Source organism: Girardinichthys multiradiatus, chromosome 1 (genome assembly GCF_021462225.1).
Source record: "Girardinichthys multiradiatus isolate DD_20200921_A chromosome 1, DD_fGirMul_XY1, whole genome shotgun sequence".
NCBI classification, from domain to species: Eukaryota; Metazoa; Chordata; class Actinopteri; order Cyprinodontiformes; family Goodeidae; genus Girardinichthys; species Girardinichthys multiradiatus.
In genome coordinates, this window is record NC_061794.1 from 45,346,698 (window position 1) to 45,355,726 (window position 9,029).

Below are 9,029 nucleotides of genomic sequence, written 5' to 3' on the forward strand. Positions count from 1 at the left end.
GCAGGGCAAAAGAGCCAGAGAGCAGCAACACTTTTTGGAACATATTTAATATGAGAGAAAAAAGGAAGCTGAGGGGCCAAGAAAATTCAGTTTATGAGTAAATGGTGTTGGAAGAGCAACTGTTGGGTAGACTTCCTATTAATCAAAGACAAGCTCCTATATGACAAAGATGGATGTGCCTTTATGAATGGATTTAAATGGCAAACTTCAAACATTTAGTCAACTTCAGCCTTTGGGAGCAGCTGAATTTCACTTTGCAGCACTCTTTCTTCATCGCAGATGTGATGGGTTCTCAGGACAAATAACAGCTCATCAAGTGGATAAATGTTGGGTTTGTCCAGATGACAAACTGGACAAGGCTCCTCTCCTGTGGAACCAGCTCCCAGCTTTAGTCTGTGAGGCAGACACCCTGTCTACTTTTAAGGCTAGGCTTAAAACTTTCCTTTTTGATAAAGATTATAGTTCGAGTGGCTTAGTTTATCAGGGAGGGAGTCTTCCTCCTTCCCTGTTGGTTGGAGTAAGGGGGAGTCAGGTTTAGCCTAAACCGGCTCAGTTATGGTTGAGGTGCAAACACACCCTCCATTTCTGCTACCTGTATGACCCCTTCTCTTTTCCAATGGTTATAATAAGTCTGACAGAGGGAGGTATCCCAATCCCTGTGGTTTTTAGTATAACAATGACCATCAGTGGGACCCTTTGTGGGGTTCCTTGAGACGACATTGTTGTAAATAAGCGCCGTTTAACTAAATAATCTTAACTGAAACTATCTGTGTAGTTATGCTGCTATACGCTTAGGCTGCTGAAGGACATAACGACCACTTTCACCCTCTTCACTACATTCTCACACTACTCTCCAATTTTGCATTGTTTGCTGTTATTTCAGCTTTTGGCCTTGTTCTCTCTATTCTCTTCATAGAAGCTACACCTGGACTGGCTCTGTGTCTACCTGTGACACCTTTCTGGAGAGGGGAATCGTCCGAGCTTCTGCTGGCAACAACTTAATGCTCACCCTCTACCGATGATCCACATAGCCCTGTCTTTTAGTGTTTAACCCTTTCTCTCTCTTAGACATGGCGATTGACTGAGCTTAACTGTAACAAACTCTATGTGCTCTCTTTCAGACTCTAACCTTGAAAACTGGCGTTTATCTGTTCTTTCTTTCTAGGTGAAACGACTAAAGGAGCTACATCCATCAACATTTACTTTTCCTTCCCATAGAAAGTACTCCTGGATCAGTGCTTCTTTGTTCTCTTTGTGTCTCTGCTCTGTTCTCTCAAACCCCCAGTCGGTCGTGGCAGATGGCCGCTCACACTGAGGCTGGTTCTGGTTCTGCTGGAGGTTTCTTCCTGTTAAAAGGGAGTTTTTCCTCCACTGTCGCTACATGCATGCTCAGTATGAGGGATTGCTGCAAAGTCAACACCAGTGACTGTCCACTGTCTCTACATGCTCATCCAGGAGGAGGGAATGCTGCTGGTCACTGACTGGATGCAATCTGCTGGGTTTCCTTAGATAGAAAAACTTTTTATCCAATTTGAATAAAAAGCTAACTCCTACTGCACTGTTCAATGGTTACGATTAATTGGAATGTATGAACCTGACTGTTGTGAAGTGCCTTGAGACGACATATGTTGTGAATTGGCGCTATATAAATAAAACTGAACTGAATTGAATTTAATTGAATTATTCAGTGATCCCTCCTACTAGCATTTTTCATATCTTTGTCAGATTGTCCTGTTCCCAAGCCGGTATTTCATTGGTCATCTCAGGAGCCTTGCCAGTGTTCCCTGTTATTGTGATTTTTTGTTTCCTGTAATTTTCATTGCATAAGAGTAACAACTCTACTCCAAGTTCTCGGATGACATAGCTCCTGACCTTATCTCTAAGGACCTGTACATATGCTGCAAGAAGAAATACAATTGCTCAGGTGGCATGAACAAGAACAAATTTATTTCCAGTGAGGACATCTCAGTCCTTATAGATCCATCCAACTGCTTTTGTCAGTCTATTAACCACACCACTTCTTCTTTCTAAACATTTACCCAACATTTCTGTCCAGAAGATGTCAACAAAAAGCTGCAGAACAGAATGATGTTGGTTTGTTCCTGCATCCCTGGAAAAGAAAACACATTCTGTTCTTACAGTTTATGTACAGACCAGTAGGCAGAGTCCAGCCACCCTATGAAGAGAGCTCACATCGCCCATTTGGGTCCAGAACCTTGTCTCAATCTTGCTATCTATTTCCCCCTACATCATTCAGTCTGGGCTAAATGGGAACAGCCACCTTTTTCTGGTTGAAACCGATGCAATCAGATTTGGAGGAGCTCACTCTAATCCCAGCCACTTCATATTCAGTGTCCTAAAGTGATCCAGTGTGTGCCGAAGGCCCTGAGGCACAAACAGAATCACATCATGTAGAAAAAGGAAATGCATGTCCCTGAAGCTGCCATACCAGACACCCACCTCTCCACTACACCTTGAGATCCTGTCCATAAACATCACAAACAGAACCAGTGATGTGGGCAGCCATCCAGCACTGGGAACAAGCTCGACTTTGTGCCAAGAACATGGACAGAGCTCCTGCTTTTAATACAAAAAAGACTCCATGGCTGTTTAGTGTGACTAAACATGCAGCTGTGTACCAAGCTTGCTGTGTCCAACATCTGGGATGAATCATTGGTCTAGATTAATAAATCACTTGTGGCTGCAGAGATGCACGTCTTCTTTTAGAAAAAAAACAGTCAAGCCTGTTTGACAGGTTATTATGTGGTTGCCTGGACACAACAAGATCTGGATGTAATCAAGAGTCTTAAACACAGCAGTTTTTAGAGAATTCCATGTGGTTTTGGCCTTTTGCCTTATTATGTTTAATGAATAATGATGCTGCTCATTAATAAACAAATTGTAACTGAATTCCTTCACCTACATACTAAAAGTATATATGCTTAACATACATGTGATGCCCTGCAAAATTATTCATATGGGCTGCCACTTACAACACTTTTTAAAATAAACTATCAGCCGTTTTTATGAGATTAACCCAAGAGGATTATTTTCCTCCAAAAATCCAAAGTAACTTTCTTTGTGTTTTTAACCAGCCACATTTAGCTAAAAGAAACATGATACGTATAGTAGTAGTAGTATAGTTTAATATTTAGCCTGATGTGAATTTCAAATAAGATGAGACATCGTAGGAGTGTCTATTAAACCCTTTAATATTATGATTCACATCTGTTTGTATTTCTGTTAATTGCACCCACCTTTTTCCTATGTAGTTCTTCTTGTCTCAGTGGTATTTAGGTCCATGTTTCTGTCCCTTGGTTGTCAGGTCATCTGCTGCCATCCCCCAGTTCCTGCATCTCTACGTGTTCTGTGAGTTTTATCATTGGTTTCATTCATCCTTACCATGTGTCTGATGATGTCCTGTTGCCGCTTTGGACCTGCTCAACCGCAGATTATGACATTAAAATCCCAAACAAAATGTAATACTGGAGACTGTAACACTCCCATTTATCTAGACAGCTACATGTTTCTCAAATGGGTAGAAGCAAACCTGATACAGCTGGCTGCATAAAGTCTGCACATTAACACATGCAGTCACGGTGTTAATCAAACGTGAGCACATACTTTCAACATTTTCTTATTTGCATTAAGTTATAATGCAGAGGAAAATCTATCAGAAAGACATTGTATTCAACTTCATAAACATTAAAAAATCTTACCTGCCGCATTGCCTTTTTATGGTGGCTTTGTCAGCCATCTTTAGCATCCAAAGCTCATGCATCATGCTATGCTTCTGTGTTAATTCTATAATTCTTCATTTGAAGCTTAACTTGAAGAACTTGTAGGCTTCAATTAGTGTCTGAAACTTTAAAAACACCTTTATAACCTGGCAAATTATCACTGAAGCAGATGCTTTATTTGTTGCGACTGTTTTCAAAGTACAGGTTGGATGAAGCTGAATACTGCCGAACTCAACTAAGGTCTGAGTAGGCCACACACACCTAGACACACACACACCTTCACAGGAAACTTAGAAAGTGTTGCCAGTGGTCTCTTAGGGGTGTGGAGGGCAACCTTTTTAAAGTTGAGCAATATATATATATATATACATTGTATTTTCATTTCATTAGGATTTAGTTTTTTTATTTTTGTGCAAACGTTTAACACAACCTTATCCCAGACCTGTCTAGTGTGTCTGGTTTGTGGTCTTGATGCTGTTTGTTCACTAATGTTCACTAATAAACATTTGATGCCTTCACAGAAAAGGTGTATTCATACTGACCTTCAATTACACATAGAGTTAAGGGGCTAAATACAAATGCAACATTTTAATTTGCAATTTTCCTTTCACTTAAAAAAATAAAAACTACGTTGTGTTCATCTATCAAATGCTAATCCCAATAAAATACATTCAAATTTGTAATTGTAACTTGACAAAATATGAAAAAGGTTTAATGGGTATGAAAATATTTAGATTACTATAAAAAGCTTCAGAAATAGTCTCATTGTGTACATATTGATAAAGCAAGGGAGGATAGTGGCGACATACTGAACAGATAGAGCAGCGGTTTCTCTTGACATGGAAATGTATATCACACAGATATGATCAGAGTAGCAATTGTCATTTTCTCTACATTTTGTGAGTCATGTAGCTTTATTTATCTCCTTTCCTGACATCCAGATCCCCTCAGGGAAATGTGAGGAATTAAGTTGAACTTCCATAAATGGACATTAAAGTTCTGAGGGAAGAGCAGAAGTTCAATGGTTAATTTGAAGCACTGGGTGGAAGGACTACCTGTATTAAACAGGAGAAGAGATAAGCCAGAATTACTTTAAAACATGATTATGAACAGTGCCTTAGGTTACAATCTGCACTGGTTACATGCACCATCTAGGTACTTCAACTGCACTTATTTTAAAAAAAAGTAAAAAACTGGAGCCTTAAGGTCACACATATTCATATGTTCAGTGAAAGTGTTGTGACCATGCATTCACAAAAAAAAGATAGTCAACTTGTTTGCATTTGAAACTCATAATTTGTCGTAGGATTAATTTTCTGGCAGCATAGATCTACAGGTCCTTCTCAAAATATTAGCATATTGTGATAAAGTTCATTATTTTCCATAATGTCATGATGAAAATTTAACATTCATGTATTTTAGATTCATTGCACACTAACTGAAATATTTCAGGTCTTTTATTGTCTTAATACGGATGATTTTGTCATACAGCTCATGAAAACCCAAAATTCCTATCTCACAAAATTAGCATATCATTAAAAGGGTCTCTAAACGAGCTATGAACCTAATCATCTGAATCAACGAGTTAACTCTAAACACCTGCAAAAGATTCCTGAGGCCTTTAAAACTCCCAGCCTGGTTCATCACTCAAAACCCCAATCATGGGTAAGACTGCCGACCTGACTGCTGTCCAGAAGGCCACTATTGACACCCTCAAGCAAGAGGGTAAGACACAGAAAGAAATTTCTGAACAAATAGGCTGTTCCCAGAGTGCTGTATCAAGGCACCTCAGTGGGAAGTCTGTGGGAAGGAAAACGTGTGGCAGAAAACGCTGCACAACGAGAAGAGGTGACCGGACACTGAGGAAGATTGTGGAGAAGGGCCGATTCCAGACCTTGGGGGACCTGCAGAAGCAGTGGACGGAGTCTGGAGTAGAAACATCCAGAGCCACCGTGCACAGGCGTGTGCAGGAAATGGGCTACAGGTGCTGCATTCCCCAGGTCAAGCCACTTTTGAACCAGAAACAGCGGCAGAAGCGCCTGACCTGGGCTACAGAGAAGCAGCACTGGACTGTTGCTCAGTGGTCCAAAGTACTTTTTTCGGATGAAAGCAAATTCTGCATGTCATTCGGAAATCAAGGTGCCAGAGTCTGGAGGAAGACTGGGGAGAAGGAAATGCCAAAATGCCAGAAGTCCAGTGTCAAGTACCCACAGTCAGTGATGGTCTGGGGTGCCGTGTCAGCTGCTGGTGTTGGTCCACTGTGTTTTATCAAGGGCAGGGTCAATGCAGCTAGCTATCAGGAGATTTTGGAGCACTTCATGCTTCCATCTGCTGAAAAGCTTTATGGAGATGAAGATTTCATTTTTCAGCACGACCTGGCACCTGCTCACAGTGCCAAAACCACTGGTAAATGGTTTACTGACCATGGTATCACTGTGCTCAATTGGCCTGCCAACTCTCCTGACCTGAACCCCATAGAGAATCTGTGGGATATTGTGAAGAGAACATTGAGAGACTCAAGACCCAACACTCTGGATGAGCTAAAGGCCGCTATCGAAGCATCCTGGGCCTCCATAAGACCTCAGCAGTGCCACAGGCTGATTGCCTCCATGCCACGCCGCATTGAAGCAGTCATTTCTGCAAAAGGATTCCCGACCAAGTATTGAGTGCATAACTGTACATGATTATTTGAAGGTTGACGTTTTTTGTATTAAAAACACTTTTCTTTTATTGGTGGGATGAAATATGCTAATTTTGTGAGATAGGAATTTTGGGTTTTCATGAGCTGTATGCCACAATCATCCGTATTAAGACAATAAAAGACCTTAAATATTTCAGTTAGTGTGCAATGAATCTAAAATATATGAATGTTAAATTTTCATCATTACATTATAGAAAATAATGAACTTTATCACAATATGCTAATATTTTGAGAAGGACCTGTATATCCTGACTGCAACACAGGAGCCTCACCTGTGTGTAACTAACATGAGTGAGAGAGGGCAGAAACAAACAGGAATTTACCGTGTCCATTTTAGTGATGCTGAATAATTCATTAGCACACTCGTATAATACAGAAAACCATTATGAATCTATGTAAGCTGGAAGCAGATTTGCTTCCTGTAGCTTTTTACCTACAATGTTGTTGTTTAATGTCAGTTTGCAATTTAAACAAATTTTAAATGTTATCAATTAAATCTTTATTTACAGAAGTTTTATGTATACCTTTTTTATTCTTTTACGCCCAAACAATATTCCTGTGAAAAGCTTGATAAAAAAATACAGTTTTTAGATCACTGTTTTTGATCTATATGGAAATTTTAGGTTTATAGCTTGTAAAACCAAGTTAAAGGACTGATCTGTTGATGGCCTTCTGTGCTCTTGTTTCTAATTGTAGTCCAACTAATGCATATTGCTGTACTCTTTTTATCAGTCTATACACATCTGTGTCATTCATACATGATCGTTCATTGTTTTGGCTTTGGTTTCAAGTAGAAACATCATTTTATGTGCCCCAAGTAGGATATTTTTTGGAACCAGTTTTTGATTGAAAAGTATCTTGAAACGCATCCCTTGTACTTTTGTGTAGATAGCTAATATGTAACACATGGAAAATGATGTCTTAGCTGAACAGTGCAAGCTTTATTCACATACTCTATGCCTGGTTTTCTTGTATGGCAGCCTTATTGTCATGATCCACAGCTGTTTGTGTTTTTGTTCTCACTTGTGTATTTAGATCAATTCTGTGGCCGTTAGTCTAACTTTCCTCAGTTCCTCCCTCAGCTGCTCGGCATTGCATTGACTGTAGTCACCTGGTTTTGACGTAGGTCACCAACTCTCCACAGCATTTAAAGAATAGCTAGACCCAAAAATACATTTTGTATGCAGATAAACTGTATATACTGGTCCTTAAGGGTGCTATCTTACTTTGGATAACAAATTGGATTATTTACATTTCCAAGTACAGACACTGTATGTCCACCTGTAAGGAACTACTGTTTTTTGGTTGTTTTTTATGGCTATATAGCAACATCTCTGAACCTGGATAGACTTGTCTGAGTATTTCAGAAACTGCAAATCCGCTGGGATTTTTAAACACAACTATCTTTGAGGTTTATCGAGAATAGTCTGAAAAAGAGTCACTATGCTGTCAGAAGCAGTTGTGTCAACAAAATTGTTTGGAATATTAGAAAGGACAGAATATGGTATAAAGAACATTAAAGCATGAATCCATCCTGATGTGTATCAATAGTTCAGGCTGGTGGTGTAATGCTGTAGGGAATATCTTCATGGGGTGCTTTTGGTCCCTTAATTCAAGCTAAGCATTATTTAAATACCAGAGCCAACCATAAAAGTGTTGGAGGCCATGTCAATCCCTTTATTATCAAAGTGTACCCATCTCATGATGGCTACTTCCAGCTGGATAAAGCACCATGTCACAGAGCTCAAATAATCTGAAACTGATTTACCAAACATAACAATGAATTTACTGGACTCCAGTTACCTCCACAGTCCCCAAATCTCAATCCAATAGAGCACATTTATAGTGCTGTGGAATAGAAAATGTATATCATGGATATTCAGCAAACAAACATGCAGCAACTATGTGATGTTATTATGTCAATATGGATCTAAATCTCTGAGGAATGTTTTGAAAGCCTTGTTGAAAATATGACATGAAACGATAAAGCAGTAATGAAGAAAAAATGGGGTCTAATCCTGTAGTCTCTTGGCCAGGACACTTGCAAAACAGATAGTTAATCTCATGTAATTCATTGCTGATTACATAAAGGCCTAAATAAATAAGTAAAACAAGTAACGTGTACCTAATCAAAAGGCTGGTTAGAGTATATAACACCTATTAGTGGACTCTGGTAGGGGGGAAGTGCCCAACTGACACTCTGGAATGGACCTATTGCATAAACAAGCTTTTTACCCTTCTCTCCTGACTGCAGGACTTTCTGATTGATGGTCTTGCACTCTGTATGAAGTTGGCCTTTGTTGCATAGAATAAATACTAAACACATTGCCATCCTTATGAATGGTGCACCTAATTACACAAAAGGTATTTTCAGTTGAGATTTTCATGGAAAAATGTCACAACATGCTATAAGAGACAAGTCCGTTTGAATTAGCCTCATTAGATATTTACAGCAGACACTTCCAAAAGCTTTCAATGGTCATTAGGAAAATTTTAATTTTAACACACTGGTTTTCACTTTCACCACTTTTTATTTACTGCAGTCTTTTTAAAATTAATTTGAAATATGTACCACATGAATGGTATTG